Here is a 21,767-nt window from a genome sequence, read left to right as displayed (position 1 = left end):
GCCTAAGGAGGCGAAAGACTTGTACTCAGAAAACTACAAAACCCTGAAGAAAGAAATCAAAGATGACATAAACAGATGGAGAAATATACAACGTTTTTGGATTGGAAGAATCAACATTGTGTAAATGACTATACTACCCAAAGCAATCTACAGATTCAATGCAATCCCTATCAAACTACCAATGGCATTCTTCACAGAATTAGGACAAAAAATTTTACAATTCGTATGGAAACACAAAAGACACCAAATAGCCAAAGCAATCTTGAGAAAGAAAAACAGAGTTGGAGGAATCAGGCTCCCCGACTTCAAACTACACCACAAAGCTACAGTAATCAAGACAGTATGGTACTGGCACAAAAACAGAAATACAGATCAACGGTACTGGATAGAATGCCCAGAGATAAATCCACACACATATGGGCACCTGATTTATGACAAAGGAGGCAAGAATATACAGTGGAGAAAAGACAGCCTCTTCAATAAGTGGTGCTGGGAAAACTGGACAGCTACATGTAAAAGAATGAAATTAGAACACTACCTAACACCATACATAAAAATAAACTCCAAATGGATTAAAGACTTAAATTTAATATCAGACACTATAAAACTGTTAGAGGAAAACATAGGAAAAACACTCTTTGACATAAACCACAGCAACAACATCCTTTTTGACCCACCTCCTAGAGTAACGGAAAAATAAAAATAAACAAATGGGACTTAATAAAACTTAAAAGCTTTTGCACAGCAAAGGAAACCATAAAAAAGACAACCCTCAGAATAGGAGAAAATATTTGCAAATGAAACAACAGACAAAGGATTAATCTCCAAAATATACAAACAGCTCATGGAGCTCAATATCAAAAAAAACAAACAATCCAGTTTAAAAATGGGCAGAAGACCTAAGTAGACATTTCACCAAAGAAGACATACAGACGGCCAAGAGACACATGAAAAGAGGCTCAACATCACTATTAGAGAAATGCAAATCAAAACTACAATGAGGTGTCACCTCACGCAGGTCAGAATGGCCATTATCAAAAAATCTAGAAACAATAAATGCTGGAACGGGTGTGGTGAAAAGGGAACCCTCCTGCAGTGTTGGTGGGAATGTAAATTAATACAGCCACTATGGAGAACAGTATGAAGGTTCCTTAAAAAACTAAAAATAGAGGTACCACATGACCCAGTAATCCCACTACTGGGCAAATACCCTGAGAAAACCATAATTCAAAAAGAGACATGTACCACAATGCTCATTGCAGCACTACTTATAATAGCCAGGACATGGAACCAACCTATATCTCCATCGAAAGATGACTGGATGAAGAAGATGTAGCACATACATACAATGGAATATTACTCAGCCATAAAAAGAAACAAACTGAGTTATTTGTAGTGAGGTGGATGGACCCAGAGTCTGTCATACAGAGTGAAGTAAGTTAGAAAGAGAAAAACAAATAATGCATATTTAAAAAATGGTAATGATGAGCCTAGTTGCAGGGGCAGGAATAAAGAGGGAGACATAGAGATGGACTTGAGGACTTGGGGAGGGAGGGGGAAGCTGGGGCCAAGTGAGAGTAGCATGGACATATATACACTACTGAATGTAAAATAGTGGGCTGGTGGGAAGCAGCAGCTTGGTGTTTTGCGATGACCTAGAGGGGTGGGACAGGGAGGATGGGAGGGGAGGCTGCAAGGAGGGAGGGGATGTGGGGACATGTATATGCATATGGCTGATTCGCTTTGTTGTGCAACAGAAACTAACACAGTATTGTGAAGGAATTATACTCCAATAAAGATCTATTAAAAATAAAAAAAAGAATACACGCATATATTAAGTTCTATCTTATATGGCTTGGTTCGTGGTGCCCCAAAAACAATTACAATAGTAACATCAAAGATCACTTAACACAGATCACCATAACAAATATTACAGTAATAATGAAAAAGTACTGAAATATTTCGAGAATTACCAAATGTGACAAAGAGACACAAAGTGAGCAAAAGCTATTGTAAAAATGGCACTGACAGACTTGCTGGACACAAGGCAAAAACGCAAAAAAGTGAAGGAGCAATAAAGCAAAGCTCAATAAAACAAGGTATGTCCGTATGTGTAAGATAATCTATTCCTAAAATAGATGGGCAACCAACAAAATCTGTAATTCTCATGCATACAACAGCCCAAAGTTGGTCTTGCTTTCATTCAGAATGCGATTTAAGTTTAATGAGTTTATTATCGTTCTTTTTAATTATAAGCGCTCTGCTTTCCAATAGATAAAACGGGTGGGCTCTTTTACCCATGAGAATAGTTAAGTTCTTCTGTAGGGAAGGGGCCTGAATTTGGAGAAGAACCTCCTCTGGTTCTAATTCTACAAAGCCAATGCAAACTTTGGCAAGTCATTTAACATCTCTGAACACGACTGCCAACTGCAAACTAGGGTTTGTACCTGACCTGCTATAAGCAATAAAAAATATAATTTGAGCAATACCTTTATCATTAACATTACTAAATAAAGTGAGGTAAAAAGGGCAATAACATGGGTAAGAGAAATACATCAAAGTTCGAAAGTAAGACAATACTCTGGAATTAATAAGAAACATGTCATGGAACACAGTATACCTCTAGAAGTATACACAAGAAAGTGATAACTATATGGTTGTGTCTGGGGAAAGGAATTGGACAGCTGAGGAAAGGGGACATATCGTTTAACATAATCTTTTTGTATCTTCTGAAAATGACTCCACGTAAATGTATTACGTATTTAAAAATAATGGATAAGGTTAGCTGCCATTTAAAAAAAAGGATGCAATCCTAGGAATTATCTTTTAATGTCTAAAGGAGAATTCCAGCAACATCTTAAATCTCACCAGTGTCTGAGGTTTAATCCAACCAATTATGTTAAAGAGGGTAGTAGCTGATGCTTATTGAGCAATTATATCTCACCAGCCTCTACAGTACCCACTATACAAGCATTTTCAGCCAATTGGTATGCATAGTTCTACAGGAGTACCAGAGGACCTGAACGTTCTAGGTAGGAATGCCTAGAACCCAGTACAAGCACTTGCAGACATTCAGTACTGGTCAGGTAGTTGTCTGCTGTACAAACTCCAAAGAGTTTATGCAGCATATGGTTCACTGCCTCATAGCCGAAGAATACAGATGCCTTCTAAATGCTCTACTAAAGCCTACCACAAAAACTGTGCATTTTAACTACAAACTGAAGCACTGCAGGAGAAGGGTAAATTACTTACTAATTAATGCCCAACAAATGACTCTAACTCAAAAATAAGTCTCTCAGCTTGTGTCCTGGGCAGTTTCTATATTTTTGTTAATTACGGTATTTTTATACTTCATGTTTAAAAACACAGTTTTAAATTAACATACACACATTGTGGCTCCCTTAAAAGAAAAAGAAAGAAAAGGAGGGATGGGAGGGAGAGAAAAGGAGGAGAAAAGAGTTTATATCTATAAATAGAAGTGTGACATAATATAAAGATCATGGAATTCTGGGTCTGAAGGCTTGAATTCAAGTTCTAGCTCCACTACCTGCTCACACACACATCCTTCAAATAGTTAATCACTACTATTATAATAAGATGTGGAGAAAGTGGTTTTGGTTCCACCTGCTACAAAGGAAAATAATGTCATACCATTACCATCATTACCACAAATTCAAAACCAAACTCACCTACATCCTCTGAAATTTATTTCCTCCTGTGTTCCTTCTATGAATGACATTCTTATATCCTTGTTTGCCTGGGCCCAAAGTCGAGTCATGTGCATCTCACACCCCTTTAACCTCACATACACTAAGGTTGCCAAGTTCAATTTATCCTATGTCTACTCTATCTCCTACATCCATCCCTGCTTCTTTGCTCCCACTGCCACTATCCTAATTCAGGCCTTTCCCCTCTAGTTTGTTTTGGAGAAACAATCTCCTAATTGGCTCCCAGTTTAATTCTATTCTACACCCCTCATCCTGGAGCATGCCATTCCCTTGTTAAAACACCTCTGAGGGGCTTTTTTCTGTCTTCAGAGTCTAGCATTCAGCAAGGAGGCTTTCCAGCACGCCACTCCCCCACTCTTCCCTTGTGAAAGCTGCCCTGATAGATTTCATCCCAAACGGGTCTCTAAACCAGTCAGTTTTAAACCCCATTTCCCCTTTGGTCACACTAAATGTTTCAAGGATGGCCTTAGGGAGTGTGACCTAAAGTGGACTTGGGTCATAGCAAAGACCCAGAATGGGGTAGTGGAGGAGGGAAAAGTTAAATCTCCTCTAGTGAAGATGTGATATGCAAATGTGAAGCCAAATGGGGACAGACGAAGCATAAAGAACTGCAGTGAGCCTGGGCGAGAGCTCTGTTTAAACTATACCTGATCACCTCCACCCAAAAAACCTGTTATGTGAACCAGCCAAATTCCTTCATTTCTTAGGTCCTGTTTGACCTATAGTCACAAGCATTCTGATAGAAAAGTCTTCTAAAAGCTGGATACAACTCATTTCCACTCCATGAAATGCTTAAAGGAGGCTAGTCTATATACCTCTTATAAATGTGTAAGCTATACATTCAGTTCTAGAAACAAACAGTGGGAGCAGAGATCTGGGCATAAATAAACCCCCTCTTCCCCATGGTTTGCCCCTCTACTTTCTTTTGTCAATGTGCTAATATTCTCAAAAATTGGTTTAAAGAACCACTGCTAGTCTCAGAGTTTGGAGCAACTAAAATTCACCTCAATTCAGCCCTCCTAAAAAACAACTAAACAGAAACAAAAATGCAAATAATACTCTCCAGATAAGAACTCCCTCCTCCCCTCCCTCTCCCTCCCTCTCCCTCTCTCTCTGTCCTTAAAAAAATTTCCTTTGGAGGAGACATTTTGCCTCATTTACTCAAAATTTTTAGAATGCATAGTCATTACTAACAAAACTCATATTCATGGCAAGAAACTGACAGGTTTAAAGAAAATGAGAAAAACACATCTGTCCTTGTAAAGTTTTTCCAATTACAATGACAAACATGCCTTCTATGGCATCTTAAGGTCTCTCTGGTTGGTTGGTTAAACACATTAAACATATGACTAAGTGTCTTTTAGGAGGAAAGTAATTTACAGAAAGGATCTAAAAGAACCAACAGCCAAAACATTGCAAGACAATCAAAAAATTGTCCCTGTTCTTATTATTCTGCTACATAAAAAGGGAAACCGCAGGCCCTGCTCTCTGAATTCTCTGAGGCCAGTGCCAGCACTGCTCCTGAAATGTTTACACAGCCCCCACGTGGGAGACAGGAAGGGAGCTGTGAGGGACAAGTGTCAGGTCTGCTGCTGCTTCTAGACTCAGCAACCTGAGGGGAGACAACCAGATTTTCCATCAGAGGTTTCTTATGCCATCTAAACGTATTTCTATTCTGCTATGTGACTACGAATAAATTGGATTCCCAGTAAGATGGAGATCAAGACTTTATCTCATTTGTCACTGAACTGCCTCTTGCTTACCAGCTTCTCTTTCCTCTGTCTTCCCATCTCATTTGTCCACCAGTGCTTTCCTCTTTCTTTTCCACAATGAAAAAAAATTTTTAATATATTATTTTAGTGTTAAACTCCTGAGATTCAAAGCTACTCTTTCTTTTTCCATTTCATTTTAATTACTGATCTTAGAGGATTTTGGTTTTTAAAAAATTGTGTTGTAAGTACTAAGGATTTAATTTTATCTCTCAAAGTAAACACCTGAGGTAGACAACTCCATACTATTTATTCATTCACTCCTTCAACCAACAATTCTTCACAGAGATCATCATAACTGTCTTACGAAATCAATGGCCATGACTTGGACAAAAGAAAATCTTATTGTGTTTCTCAGATTATTGCTCAGCTCATTTAACCAAAACACCTCAGTAAAATGGTCACTCTGGCTTCTAACTAGTGACCAGAAATCAGAACTTCTTTTCTTAATTTAAATTCCACCCCTTTGGGATAACAGATACTTGTGTTTTCTTAATACAATCCTCTATTCTTCAGCTTTTGAATTGAGCATATATTATTTTTATAATTTAAAAGCCACATACTTTTTTAAAAGCACTGACTGTCTTTTATTATTTCAAGCCAATTATTTTACCTATCCTCACTTCTGGTAGGATATTCAGTAGCAGCAAAGTGCCATGTAAACAAAAGTCCAAAAGCTTCATTATTATAAAGCCTTCGGAAAGTGTGTAAAACACACATTCCTCAGAAAGTCCTACTAAAATGTCCAAAACAGAGCAAATGCGTAGTTTTCTGGATAAACTTGAAGATAGTATGCAAAACAATAATAAAATACATAGACAATCCACAAACCTTTATTTGTGACACTAATTTTACCCTCTTTCCAAAAACAAAACAAAAACATTAACTACAAACAAGCAGCAAAACTAAATGCGTTCATCTCCTTTTGTCTGTCTCTGATTTTCTTCCTACTCACTTTTTGTCTAAAAAGTGCTTATTGAAAGATAAGCAGGTTAAAGTATTGATTCTCTCTGAAAATATTCAATTTGTTGCTCTTGCATAACACCCTATGAATACAGATTTTTAACTTCTCATACCTAAAGAAACAACGATAGGGAGCAAACAGTTGGGTTTCTCTTGGGTTCCCTTATCCTGGAAAGCTCTAATTTTAAGTCTCTCCCTAAATAAACACCTTTACTTTGTGACACTTTTCTCCAAAGAAAAAAACATATTTAGTCATATACACAGTCACAAAACTTTAGAGTTCCTATTAGAAAATATATAGATACTTTGGACAGAAAAAAACAGACTTTTTAAAGAAAAAATATTTACAAAAGTCATGCCCACTATTAAATCTGAATGTTCTCCCCAATTCTAAGAACACCTTTTAAGGAAGCTTAAAGCTTTATGTTTCTGTGTAAGGAAACCTGGGTCGACTGGTGAAAAGCTCAAAGGCCCATAATCTCACACAAAGCAGCAGGGTCAAAAGGCAGAGGTCAGGGATCAGGGGAACAGGGTGCAAAATAGTTCCCACACTTGAAAGGAGGCTGTATCTCATCATCTCTGAAGACATTCAAAAACTGTTCAGTCATGTTCACTAAAATAATACAACCATTTCCTTTAAGTCCCAAAGCAAATCTGAATTTTATGAAGGAATTCCTTATTTTTAAGAGCAAGGAATTTAAGAAGTTACTTCTTTCCCCTACACTGAAAAAAACACCAATCTCTCACACACATACACCCATGCTTCAGCTGCCGCTCAAAGACTGACTTTCAGATAAAAGCTGTCACCTGATCTATTCAACAGGGTTCACTGGGGCACGGATATAACTACTAAATATACATACATGTCAACAGACATTTCACAGCAAGGCCTCTGCCCTCTAATGATTCAACAAAATATGTCTACTTCTTGGCCTTATGGCCACATTCAGAAAAAGCTACATTTTTACTCCTAGTTAGAGAAGATTTCATCCCAGGGAAGAGTGAACATGATTCTGTTAAACTTTTAGCAGGTGTGACATTTGTACAGAAGACCCTGTAATGACTCCTCTAGCACAATTACTGTGGGCACTCCAGGATCTAGGGCATTTGTCTGGATATCTCTGTACCATTTCTCGCACTCTAACCACAAAATCTGTGTTCCATGTAGAAGAGAGGTTAAGAGATAGATCAATGAGATCAGGAATAGAGGACTGGAATAACAGGTGTGGTTTTAAGTTTTTGTCTTCCATCCTCTACACACGCACACTTTAACTCTCTCTCCACCGGCCCCTTCCACCAGGGACAAGATGGTTTACAAGTGCTTCACAGTAAACGAAGCCTGTCAGTCCTTCACTGTGAGGAACACACAAGATTTTACATTGGAGTCCACAAGGCTTTCATGTATTTATTTAAAATAAAATTGTAACTAGGGCTGCCAGTGGAAAAATAAGCACTGCCAGACAGGAGTGAGAACAGCTAAACAAAATAAACTATTTTAGCATAAACACCTCAATGGTACCAATGCTTATGGTTTAATAAACTGTGAAATCACAGTCATTGTTCTCATGAACAATGGCACAAAGTAAACGGAATCAAGTACGAAAGCTCATTTTTCTGGAGCTGAGCCAGAATATTTTGAAATTTGGACAAAAGTTCATTAAGACACACTTGAGATTGGAGATGGGGAAACATTTTTAAACAATTCGTTATCTTGTTACCCCAGCCACTTAAGTTTCCTTAAAAGTTAGGGTTAAACTTAAAGTGAAGAAAACTAACCTGGAAAGTAAAACAAAACACTGTGGTCCTAGAAGTGAATCATCCATAAGCTTTAAACCTATTAAGCAGTCCTAAATTCCTACTGCCCAAACTATTCTTATTAAAGTCTCATTCTCATGGAATTCCAGTTGATATGCTGGTACTGATTCTTATGACAGGGAGGACTTCCATGTCAGGGAATTGTATGAGAGTACGGGATGCTCACTTCCCCCAAAACAATTCACATTTCATATGCCTATGGGGAAACAATCTCTCCTTGTTATTTTAGTCCTGGGAGGAAACAAAATGATATAAATTTAATATATAGAAAGAATATTGTTGATCTAGCAGATTGTCCCTGTTTTCCCAAAGGACTATGAGGCAAGGAAAAGGAAGGAAATTGAAGGGATACTAGAAACAGAAAGTATGGAACCTGAATAGCTGTGGGAAATAAGAAAATCCTCCCTGGACTTTCCTGGTGGCACAGTGGTTAAGAATCCACCTTCCAACGCAGGGGACACGGGTTCAAACCCTGGCCCAGGAAGATCCCACATGCTGCAGAGCAACTAAGCCCGTGCGCCACAACTACTGAACCCGTGTGCCTAGAGCCCGTATGCCTAGAGCCCATGCTCTAACAAGAGAAGCCACCGCAATGAGAAGCTTGCAAACCACAACAAAGAGTAGCTCCTGCTTACCACAACTAGAGAAAGCCCACGTGCAGCAACAAAGACCCAACACAGCCATAAATTCATTCATTCATGCGTGCATGCATTCATTAAAAAAAATTAAATTAGAAACTCCTCCCTGGGAAATCCCTGGTGATCCAGTGGTTAGGACCCGGGGCTTTCACTGCTGGGGCCCAGGTTCGATCTCTGGCCAGGGAACAAAGACCCCACGAGCCGCAGCGCAGCCCAAAAAACAAACAAACCTCCTCCCTGTTTGTGCTGGGGATGAAGGTAACTGGAGGATTCATGAGACCTCAATTTCTTCACTATGAGATGTTAATGACAGTGAAAATTTTCGCCAAAAAATTATTTCCCCTTCTCCACGTTGTTATAGAAAAAAGAAAAGAGCAGGTTGTGGTTTTAAGAGGACTAAGATGAAAATAAGGGTGATCTTTGAAGAAGGGATTAGGGGGAAAAAAAAAAGTACAAAAGCCTGGTCTATGAGCAAACTTGTGGCATGCTGACTACTGGAAACTTAATTTAGATATCACTTCTACATGAATGTTTCCTCAAACTATAGAATAATTTTCTGTGTTAAAATTGGGAGTGTGTTGTACTAGAAAAGAGGGAGACAGGGAAGGCAAGAAAACATGATCTTCAAAGCAGAAACCTGGATTCTCTAGGCCAGGGCAGGAGACAATTATGCAAAACAGGTGGATTTACATCACAAGGCCTCTGGGATATAGAAAACAAACTATTTAAAATATCTTTAAACTGGGTTTCACAGTTTAAAACCTAGAGGTCTACAAGCTGTATCTAAGGATTCAGACTACTAGTCCACAGCAAGGTTGAACTTTAAAAATTCTACAACTCTAAAATTATAATTCTACCTCATATTTTTATTGTATTCTAGAGTTTAAAAGCTCATTGCAAATCACTGTCATATTTTATAATTGAGAAAAGTATCTAGAAACAATCTAGATCAGTGTTAAGTGTTGAAAAACATACTCCCATGTGTGTCCTTGGACTATGAACAAATTTTTAAAAAAATATACAGGGAAGGGAAGCAAATAGACTACTTTTGCAGTGGTATTCCTAAGAGAACATGAATATATGAAAACTATTCACAGCTCATCAATAACTAGCTTGGCAGTAGCATTAACAAGATAGATTTCCCATCATGTATGGGGCTATTCACAATTGCTGGTATGGTGCATGTAATGCCACCTCTTTCTCTTCCACTCAATAAAAGCACATAGGAATGTAAGTGAGAGTGACATCATTAGAGGGAAGACCTTGAATTCATCCCACTTATTTAAAAATACATACCATTTACAACCTCAGTGTTTCAACTATTATTAATAATTACTTGTGACCCAACTCACAACTGCCAGGCACGGTAATATGTCACCACCCAGCAGTTGAGGACAGCTGGTCTGGAAGACTTGGAGGGGCAGCAGGGCACAGTGGAAGAGGGTCACCAGGATGCAATTCCAGCTTTGGCCTTTATTGTCTCTGTGACTTTGGGCAACAACTCACCAAACCTCAGCCTCCTCGCCTGTAAAGTGATGATAGTAATACCTTCGAGTTATTGTGAGGATTAAAGACAATGTTTATAAACCAACCACAGTTCATGGCCCAATAAATGTTAACTATTTTCACAGCTTCATCATATAAAGGTGATTTCCTGGAACTACTTCTGACTTAATAGTGCTAGCACGTATCTTTGAAAGTTCATTTAAAGAAAGAGTTATTTCAAAATTAACTTTCTGTACCAGTGATGTATACAAGTTTTATACATTTTATATATAAGAAATATATTTTTTATTTATATACATTATATATATGTATAACTTGTATACATTTTATACAAGGTAAAAGGCATTAACTTAAGAAATCCACTAATTAAAATGTCACAATATTTAATTTAGAATAAAGTTAGTAAAAATCATGGATTCTTGGGAAAGGTACAGGAATGAAGGGTAAAGCAACTGTTTCATGTTCTTCTAGGCTCATGAAGTGCTGTCTCAGCAGTGCATAAAATACTTCCATTTTTATTCCCAGAATTCTCAGTTCTTACCCTCCTCACACTAAGACAGATATCCTTGCATTCTGTTTGAAAAGTAATGTAGAAGACAGCCTCATACTGAAAATTTTTGGAATCTCTAGGTTATTAAATGGTGCCATCTTAAAAAGTCAAGCCTTAGGCAGAACAGAACATTATACAAGGTACTATAAAGACAGAGTATAGTATAGGGGCTTCCCTGGTGGCGCAGTGGTTGAGGGTCCGCCTGCCGATGCAGGGGACACAGGTTCGTGCCCCGGTCCGGGAAGATCCCACACGCCGCAGAGCCGCGGGGCCCGTGAGCCATGGCCGCTGGGCCTACGCGTCCGGAGCCTGTGCTCCGCCATGGGAGAGGCCACAGCAGTGAGAGGCCCGCATACGGCAAAAAAAAAAAAAAAAAAAAAAAAGACAGAGTATAAATGGAAAAAAAAATACAAAGGATTAAACTTTATAGAAGAGAACTGTCCAGGCTGATCAGGCCCAAAACTGATGTGGATGCCCACGAAGAAGGAAACTGAATGCAATTTCCTAAGGTATTCCTCTAAAGACACAACTGAAGCTACCAGTGCTCGTTTGTACAGACACTTTCTGAAATTTCATAAACACTACCCACCATTTATGTGCTCATAATTTGGCACTAGTTCATAAATAAGTAAGACATGTTGTTTGCTTAAAAAAAAAAAAATCAAAGCATTTCTGGTATATGCATGCTTGCTTGCATAAAACTAGTGTTTAAAAAAAAGTTTATTAATTTTATTTATCTATTTATCATAGCTTATTTCAAGAGGGAAGGATTAGGCTAATAAATATTATAAACATAAGAAATTTTAGTAGCTTTCCACAAAGCTGACATACACCTTTTAAAAAATTAACCATTCATCCACTCTCTTGGTTTTTTTTAATCAATTACAAGCTTCCCATTTAAAAAAAAACTCTAGTCCATTTTAGAGGTTAAAAAACCCACAAAAAAACCAAATATACTAACTTTTATTGTTGGTAACAAAAGGAAAAGTTCTATATTTGTCCATCTCAAGTTATCTCATTCATTTATTCAAACAATCTGAGTCCCTATAATGGGCTAGGCACTATTTTAGTCAAAGGGTATACAATACTAAACAAGAGGGACAAGGTCCTGCCCTCTAGGAGCCGACAATCTAATGGGGGAGATTGACATTAAAAAGTAAAAGCAGGGCTTCCCTGGTGGCACAGTGGTTGAGAATCCGCCTGCCAATGCAGAGGACATGGGTTCGAGCCCTGGTCCAGGAAGATCCCACATGCCGAGGAGCAACTAAGCCCGTGCACCACAACTACTGAGCCTGCGCTCTAGAGCCTGTGAGCCACAACTACTGAAGCCCATGCACCTAGAGCCCGTGCTCCACAACAACAAGGGAAGCCACCGCAATGAGAAGCCCATGAAGAGTAGCCCCCGCTCGCCACAACTAGAGAAGGCCCACGTGCAGCAACAAAGACCCAATGCAGCCAAAAATAAACAAACAAATAAATAAAAATAAATAGTAAAAGCAAGCAAAAGCATTCACAATATATTGTCCGGTACTAATAAGTGCTGTGGTAATAAGTGTGAGGGAAATACAGCAGGGCGACTGCAGGGTGGGGCAGGCAGGGAGAGGAAGGATACTATCTTATACAGGATGGTCTTGGAAGGCTGCTCTGAGGAGGTAACACTTGTGCAAAGACCTGAATGACGAGAAGAAGCCACTCTTGCAAAGATGTAGGGCTGCACTGCCCAAAGGGTGGCCACCGCCCACATGTGGCTACTAAACACTTGAAATGTGCCTAGTCCAAATTGAGATGTGCTGAAAGCGTAAAATACACACTGCATTTTGAAGATTTAGTAAGAAAAAAAGAACGTAAAATATCTCATGAATAATTTTTACATTGATTATATGTTGAAATAATCTCCTAGACATATAAATAAAATTAATATCACCTGTCTCTTTTTACCTTTCTAAATGTGGCTACTAGAAAATTTAAAACTACAAAAGTGTCTCACATTATATTTACAATGGACGATGCTGGTCTAGGGGAAGAGGATCTAGTGAAAGAACAGAAGATGAACAGGCCATGAGATAAGAAGCTTGCTGGGGCTTCCCTGGTGGTGCAGTGGTTAAGAATCTGCCTGTCAATGCAGGCGACACGGGTTCGAGCCCTGGTCTGGGAAGATCCCACATGCCGCGGAGCAACTAAGCCCGTGCGCCACAACTACTGAGCCTGCGCTCTCTAGAGACCATGAGCCACAACTACTGAGTCTGCGCTCTAGAGGCCGTGCTCCGCAACAAGAGAAGCCACCACAGTGAGAAGCCCACGCACCACAACCAAAAGTAGCCCCCACCTGCCTCAACTAGAGAAAGCCCACATGCAGCAACGAAGACCCAACACAGCCAAAAATAAATAAATAAAATACACAAATTAAAATTAAAAAAAAAGAAGCTTGCTGTGTTTAAGAACCTGCAAGAAAACCAATGTAGCAGGAAAGAGTGATCCAATCTGAGAAGGTTGGAAAGGCAGGCAGAAAGCAGATCATTAACAGCTTTGCCAACCAGGGTGAACAGACTGAATATTTGTGTCCCCCGCCAAAATTCCTATGGTGAAATTTAACCCCCAATGTGATGAATACCATTGGAGGTAGGGCCTTTGGGATGTGCTTAGGTCATAAGAGTGGAACCTTCATGAATGGGATTCATACATATTCTTGTAAGCAATATATCAGACAGCAACCTCACCCCTTTCATATAAGACAGCCATCTATGAACCACGAAGTGGGCCCTCACTAGACAGCCGATCTGCCGGCACCTTCATCTCAGACTTCCCAACCTCCAGAACTGTGAGAAATAAATTCCTGCTGTTTATAAGCCACCCAGTATATGGTATTCTGTTATAGCAGCCTGAACAAACTAAGATACCATTAAAGAATTTGAATACAAAGGAATCTATTGAAGAATTTTAAGTGGAAAAAATTATTCTCAGATCCCACTGGCTATTTTGTGGAGAACTGGCAGTATCATCCATAATGCTAGAATATAGACTTCTAGAGATTATATAATATAGTCATTTCAAACAGGGGTCTCTGGGGTTCTAAGAGTCCATGCAGATAACAACTGAGAGCCCATGAACTGATACTAATATTTCAAAAAGCTTATTAAAAATTGCACCTTTCCTGTAAAGGGCATTGCATAGACTAACTTATTTTTTTCCATTCCTCGTGGATGAAATTATAATTACTCCATCAGTCCTCATGTGAAATATGGGGTATATTCAGTCTTCATGTTCTATGTCATTTAGGATTAATCTTTTAAAAAACTTATATACTTAGTTTTTCATTCAAAAATAATTTCAGGCCCATAGAAGACAGGAGTGGTAAGTTCAGAAGTCAATAATCTCACTTAACCCCTTCAAGACAGATAAAAACACTTGAGACAAGTCCCACCCATCAGGAAACTTGCACAAGCCTCTTAGATAGCCTCATCCACCAGAGGGCAGACAGCAGAAGCAAGAAGAACTACAATCCTTCAGCCTGTGGAACAAAAACCACATCCACAGAAAGACAGACAAGATGAAAAGGCAGCGGACTATGTACCAGATGAAGGAACAAGATAAAACCCCAGAAAAACAACTAAATGAGGTGGAGATAGGAAACCTTCCAGAAAAAGAATTCAGAATAATGATAGTGGAGATGATCCAGGACCTTGGCAAAAGAATGGAGGCAAAGATCGAGAAGATGCAAGAAATGTTTAACAAAGACCTAGAAAAATTAAAGAACAAACAGAGATGAACAACACAATAACTGAAATGAAAACTACACTAGAAGGAATCAATAGCAGAATAACTGAGGCAGAAGAACGGATAAGTGACCTGGAAGACAGAATGGTGGAATTCACTGCTGTGTAACAGAATAAAGAAAAAAGAATGAAAAGAAATGAAGACAGCCTAAAAGACCTCTGGGACAACATTAAACACAACAACATTCGCATTATAGGGGTTCCAGAAGGAGAAGAGAGAGAGAAAGGACCCAATAAAATATTTGAAGAGATTATAGTCGAAAACTTCCCTAACATGGGAAAGGAAAGAGCCTCCCAAGTCCAGCAAGCACAGCAAGTCCCATACAGGATAAACCCAAGGAGAAACACGCCGAGACACATAGTAATCAAACTGGCAAAAATTAAAGACTGGGAATGACATGTATACACTGATGTGTATAGAATGGATGACTAATAAGAACCTGCTGTATAAAAAAATAAATAAAATAAAATTCAAAAAAAACAAAAAAACACTTGAGGCCCACAGCTGTCCTATGTAACAGGCCCAGGATGGGACTCTCAGCTTCTGACTGTGCATCCAGCTTTAACAACTGTACTGACAGCCACGCAAGCCATGGTTTCACAAGCAACCAACATTCCTCTTAAAAACTATAAACTTACCTAAGGACAAGTAATTTATGCTAAGAAAAGATAGGTATAAAACCCAGTAAGAAGAATGAAATGGTTTAAAAATTTTTTGAAAGTGGTATTTTTATTTATGCAGTAAATGCCTTATACCTATATAATATCTTATCTTTATAAATATACATTAATAAAAACAAAAGTAGTGCTCACTTAGGCAGCACGTATACTAAAATTGGAACAATACAGAGAAGATTAGCATGGCCCCTGCGCAAGGAGGACATGCAAAGTCGTGAAGCATTCCATATTTTGGTACAGCAGAAACTAACTAACATTGTAATGCAATTATACTCCAATAAAGATATTTAAAAAATTTAATACCACAAAAAAAGAACAAAAGTAAATCAAATATATATTCTTTTTTTTTTTTAATAAATGAATGATAGAATGCATGCAGTGCCACCTTTAAGAAGAGACAAGCCAAGTCAGGTCTTAAAGATCATAAAGACCAGTCTTCTCCCTCTTAATATCATTCCTCTACAGAGGAGTTTAAAAAATAATCTCATTTGATTATAAGGTTATCCATGAAGAGTACTGGTAGATTTTATAATCTGTGTGATACAGTATATGTTACTAAGGAGGCAGCAAATGTAGTGGTTATGAGCATGGATGGGTCATGTCAGATTTTAATCCAGGTTTCTCACTTCTTATATGAAGTTAGGTAAAGTACTGGAAAATAGAGAAAATAGTGCCACTTCCTAAGGCTGTTGTCAGGATTAAATGAGGTAATAATCATGAAGTATTATGCCAGTGCTTGGCATGTGGAAAGTACTAAATAAATGTTAGTTATTTTATTATTGCTATTTCATTGTAGATTCTTTCAGAACAGTGACTGTCACCTATATACTCCTCAACCTGGCACACTGTAAGCACTTAACATTGAATAATTAGGGGCTTCCCAGGTGGTGCAGTGGTTGAGAATCTGCCTGCCAATGCAGGGGACACAGGTTCAATCCCTGGTCTGGGAAGATCCCACATGCCATGGAGCAACTAAGCCCATGCACCACAACTACTGAGCCTGTGCTCTAGAGCCCGTGAGCCACAACTACTGAGCCTGCGTGCCACAACTACTGAAGCCCGCACGCCTAGAGCCCATGCTCCACAAAGAGAGAAGCCACCGCAATGAGAAGTCCATGCACAGCAATGAAGAGTAGCCCCCGCTCACCACAACTAGAGAAAGCCCACGCACAGCAACGAAGGACCAACGCAGCCGAAAATAAATAAATAAAATAAATAAATTTATTTTTTAAAAATTGAATAATTAATCCAAAGCATAATAGTAGTTATAGCTTTACCAAAAACAAAATTTAGGTCATTATTAATCAAAACTGTTAAGGATCTGGACATATAATACTTGTTTCCTAAAGTACTTTTTTTTTTTAATTGAAGTATAGTTGACTAAAGTACCTTATGTAGGAACTACCTCTACCCTCTACCAAATTATAGAAGAAAATGTTTTCTTCCATATGGAGTTCCATGGAAATTATGACTAACTTCTATTACTCCAAGAGTGTCTGTGACCAGAAGTGGAAATGCAAACAAAAGGATATACTCAGGAATTTCAGAACAGTATGTCTCAACTCCTTAGCAGTGGATATTATGTACTTGCCCTCCTCCAGCCTTCTTTTTCTCTTCCCATCCCCTTTCTTCCCCTTTCTCTTACTATTTTCTCCTCCTCCAGAGACACTTATGCCCCTCCCTCCTCCCCTCTCCCTATCCATCTTGTCTTCTCTGGTCTTCTGAGCTCCCTATGCTGGAAGGTCCTGCATTAACCAATGCAGCAGGTGCCTGAGCCCTAGGGTTACCACAGGGACTTAGCTGCTCTCACTGCTGGGCCAATTTCACCATGAAGAGTTTTATTTCCAGTGGATTTTTTTTAACTTTTTTTTTTTTTAATATTTATTTATTTGGCTGCGCCAGGTCTTAGTTGCAGCACGCGGGACCTTTTAGTTGCAGCATGTGGGCTCTTAGTTGTGGCATGTGGGATCTGGTTCCCTGACCAGGGATAGAACCCAGGCCCCCTGCATTGGGAGTGCGTAGTCTTAACCACTGGACCACGAGGGAAGTCCCTCCCAGTGGATTTTTAAAATCAAGTTATCACTATACCACAGCAACCAGACCTTGAATCTTCTTTGGCTCCATTAGAATGGAACTTGATCCTTGTATTATTCCTTCCCCAGCCTCCCAGTTACCAGGTCAGACCTTCCAAACTCCCAAACATAATCTATTGCGGGCCAGGGATGTCCACAAGGCTAACAATTGAGGCACCGCCAATGTAGTCAGATGAAGGAAGCTCCTACCCCACCCACGCCCGTACACCTGGAGGCAGTTTTTAAAAGACTTTAGCACAGTCTTGACTATTGACATTCAGTCTGGATTAAGGGCAATCCTGAAATGCTTGCTGAATTTGAGTAAACCTCATCTTTTTTCTGAGCTTAAATAACTATGGAGCTTTGTGTATTAGAACAAACAGGCTTGGGAATTCCGTGGCAGTCCAGTGGTTAGGACTCATTCAGCGCTCTCACTGCCGAGACCCCAGATTCCATCCCTGGTCAGGGAACTAAGATCCCACAAGCCGCGAGACAAGGCAAAAAAAAACCCCAAAAAACAGGCTTTAGTCTGGTGCGTGCACTGGTCAAATGTGATCTCTAAGATCTTAAACTCAGCCTTGCTTTCTTCACTCTAAATGATGTCTAAGGTCCTTTCCAGCACTACTGTGGCATGATATCGTCAGTCTCAACTAAATTTTATATTTGAATTTAGACCATGGTCTCCACTGCCTCTAAGCTCTTCTGCAAACCAGAGCCAAGACACCAAGGCTAAAAATAAACAGCTGGAGGCACCAAGGAAGATCTCTAAACAAAGGTCTGTGGCAGTGCTCACCCATCAGACTTCCATATCTATCAGCAGTACTGAATCCAAGCTACCATGGGAAAGCTTTAAGAATATTCTGGTCACCACACAATTTGTAGACTCATGTGTAAGTCTTATTAAACACTATGTACTATGTATAAGGTACTATGAAAGAGAGAGGCAAAGGCTTTTCCTTCTTGGGGGTTCACATATTTATGTTACTTAAATAAAGGTCTAATTACATCCTTCATTTTTCTTTCTTTTTGTTTGTTTTTTTTTTAAATTTATTTATTTATTTGTCTGTTTTTGGCTGCGTTGGGTCTTCGTTGCTGCTCACGGGCTTTCTCTAGTTGTGGCGAGCAGGGGCTACTCTTTGTTGCAGCGCGCAGGCTTCTCATTACGGTGGCTTCTCTTTTTGCCAAGCACGGGCTCTAGGCACACAGGCTTCAGTAGTTGTGGCTCGTGGGCTCTAGAGCACAGGCTCAGTAGTTGTGGCGCACGGGCTTAGTTGCTCCGCAGCATGTGGGATCTTCCCAGATCAGGGCTCAAACCTGTGTCCCCTGCACTGGCAGGCAGATTCTTAACCACAGCACCACCATGGAAGCCCCACATCCTTCACTTTTCCATTGCCTGAAAGATCTGTGCTGTAAATCAAGCCACATAAATTCCTACAGCTAGGTATTAGAGGAAATGAGAGACATAAAAGAAAATTTCAAAATGACACCTTCTTCCCTTCACATCAACTAATTCCAGTGACTTCTATTTACAGCCCCTTTCTTCTTTATGCAATAAAGAATCAGTTTGAAACTTTTTCTTTAACATTAAGAGAAATTTAAACATTTCTGCTTTAACATTTAAGGGGCAATTTTGTTTATGGATAAAGTACATCTTGAAAACATACAGTGAGTAGGAGAAGCACAACAGCTAAGGCATGGTAGAGAAAGGACAATAGGCAATACTGCTGTAACAGTATACATATAGAGAGAGACATCTCCGTAAAATTTCTAAGTCTTCCATTTTAAAATATTTTAAATTTATATATATTTAAATTATCTTCTGCTGTTAAAAGACCTATTTGAGATGAAAGAAGTCTTTTCCATTGTTGGTAAAGCAGCACCTTACTGGAGGAGTGTCAAGGTCTCATTTCTCATAAAGTCTCAGTCTATTTAATTGTTACTTCATCATATGGTTTGTGTCCTTCATTTGATAACAATGTCCCACCACCTGCACAGTGTGAGTTCTAGGAATATGCATATGTTAAGAAAAAGTCTATAAAGCAATTGGTAGAATTTACGTTTAATAGAAGTCAATTAAGATCTTCTACAGGCAGGGTGACAACTTGCTAAGAAACAGTGTGATAAAAATGGATCAGCTCCAGAAAAGTAAAATAGAAACTTAACTATCATTAACTTTGAAATTAATGCAGCAAAACAGAAACAACCTTCTGACTAATTTGCCTAACTCACTGGCCTTGTTTCCTGATCCTTAAATGTAACTCTGTGGAAACAGTTAAGAAGACTGTTAGCTGGAACATGATACTACATTCTCTTGTTTCCTCTCCTCTCACTGGTCACATTTCTTTTTTTTTTTGGCGGGGGTAGGGGGGGGCCTCTCACTGCTGTGGCCTCTCCCGTTGTAGAGCACAGGCTCCGAACGTGCAGGCTCAGCGGCCATGGCTCACGGGCCCGGCCGCTCCGCGGTATGTGGGATCTTCGTGGACCAGGGCACGAACCCATGTCCCCTGCATCAGCAGGCAGACTCTCAACCACTGCGCCACCAGGGAAGCCCTTCACTGGTCACATTTCTTAACCTCCTTGGTTGTTTTCCCCTCATCCTTCTCACCTCTGAATGTTGGAATGTCTCCAGGACTCAATCCTCTTTTCTATCTACACCCACTCCCTGGGTGATGTCACCCAATTTCATGGCTTTCGATTCATATCTAAAATAAATTCAGACCCCTGAAAGATGTCCTGCCTACTTGGTATCTCCATTTGAATGTCTAACGGGAACCTCAAACTTAACATGTCCAAAGCTAAACTAATCTTCTCCAGCCAGCTTCTCCATCAGTCTTCCAATTTTAGTAAATAAAGGTGCTTATAATTGCTTAGGCAGAAAACCCTGGCGTCATCTCTGATCACTTTCTTTGAGTATGAATACCATACTCAATTCATCAGCAAGTCCTGCTGACTCTCCCTTCAAAATATATCCAGCTTCTAACCACTTCATGGCTACTGCCCTGGTCCAAGCCACCAACAACTCTCACCTCCAACAGTGAAAAAGAGCCTCCTAACTGGTCCATCTCTATCCTTGCCCCTGATATACTCTAGTCAACATGGCAGCCACAGCCATCTTTTCAGAAGGTACATCAGGTCTCATTACACTGCTCAAAACCCAGTGAGATGGTTTTCCACCTCAGAGTAGAAGTCTGTCTATGAGGCCCTACAGAATCTCCCCTACCCCTTCTCAATGATCGTATCTACTATCCTCCCTCTTACTCAGTATCAACCACACTGGCCTCCTTGCTGTTACCTGCAAAACTAGGCACCCTTCCACCTCAGGTCTTTGCACGTGCTATTTCCTCTGCCTATAATGCTGTTCCCTGAGACAATCCACATGGCTTGCTTCCTCACCTCCTTTAGGGTTCTGTTCAAATATCACCTTATCAGTGAGGCCTTCCCTAACCATCTTATTTAAAATCGTTACGACCCCACAAGTCTCACCATTCTGCTGGCACTGCCCTACCATCATTTCCCTGCTTTATTTTTCCTCATAGCACTTATTAACCTCTGACAAACTATATTTTTATTATTTCGTCATGCTAGAATGTAAGTTCTATGATGGCAGGAATTTTTTGACTGCTTTGATTACAGCTGAGCCCAGGGCCTAGAACACAATCTACACCTAAAGGCTTTCAAAACTATTTGCTGAATGAACGAATGAAAATATTATCAGACAAAATTGTTACCTCAAAACACCAAGTATTCTGAGGGGCAGAAATCTCAAACAACACCCACACTCACCCATAGTACTGCAAAAGGAGAAGCCAGTTTGTGCCTTAAAAAAAAGCATTAAAAGTTTTTTTACTGTTTAATTTTGTTAAAGCCATTTGCACTATGCCTGAAGAGTCCCAGGCCACACTTACAGGTGTTGTTTTAGCTTTACTAGGCATACAGACTTGATGAAGAAAAAAATACAGGCTTTTTCCAGTCATCAGTCGCCACTGACAGAAGGTCTCCAAGAGCCTCAGTGCCACAAATGCTTAGGGAGATGTTTAGGGGAAAAGGGATTCTAGAAACATAAAATAATCCCTTCACCAATCCCAAAAGAGGAATCTCTCCAAATTCCTCTGCAAACATTTTTTTCTAACTCCATAACCCTTAACAAAGCCATTCTTAATATGTACATGAAATCTTAATTGAAGAAACAACATGAATATATAATTACACATAGAGAAAACCTGGTACTCCTCTCTCTTTTCAAAAAATAAAATTAAGTAAAATTAGACATAGTTT

At 39.4% G+C, this 21,767-nt stretch overlaps 1 protein-coding gene and 1 non-coding gene across 3 annotated transcripts in view; one reads left to right on the top strand and one right to left on the bottom strand.

Annotated features, from left to right (window-relative positions):
• The window catches only part of DENND5B (DENN domain containing 5B), a 213,430-nt gene that overhangs the window by 190,095 nt on the left and 1,568 nt on the right, over positions 1–21,767 (bottom strand). The gene's annotated exons all lie outside the window — the stretch shown is intronic.
• On the top strand, positions 15,548–15,654 carry LOC116761443. The gene has a single exon (XR_004352010.1). It is a non-coding gene; the product is annotated as a U6 spliceosomal RNA (small nuclear RNA).

This window comes from Phocoena sinus, chromosome 10 (genome assembly GCF_008692025.1).
Source record: "Phocoena sinus isolate mPhoSin1 chromosome 10, mPhoSin1.pri, whole genome shotgun sequence".
Taxonomy (NCBI): domain Eukaryota; kingdom Metazoa; phylum Chordata; class Mammalia; order Artiodactyla; family Phocoenidae; genus Phocoena; species Phocoena sinus.
The sequence above is the reverse complement of the archived record's forward strand: the minus strand, read 5'-3'. Positions and strand labels throughout refer to the sequence as shown.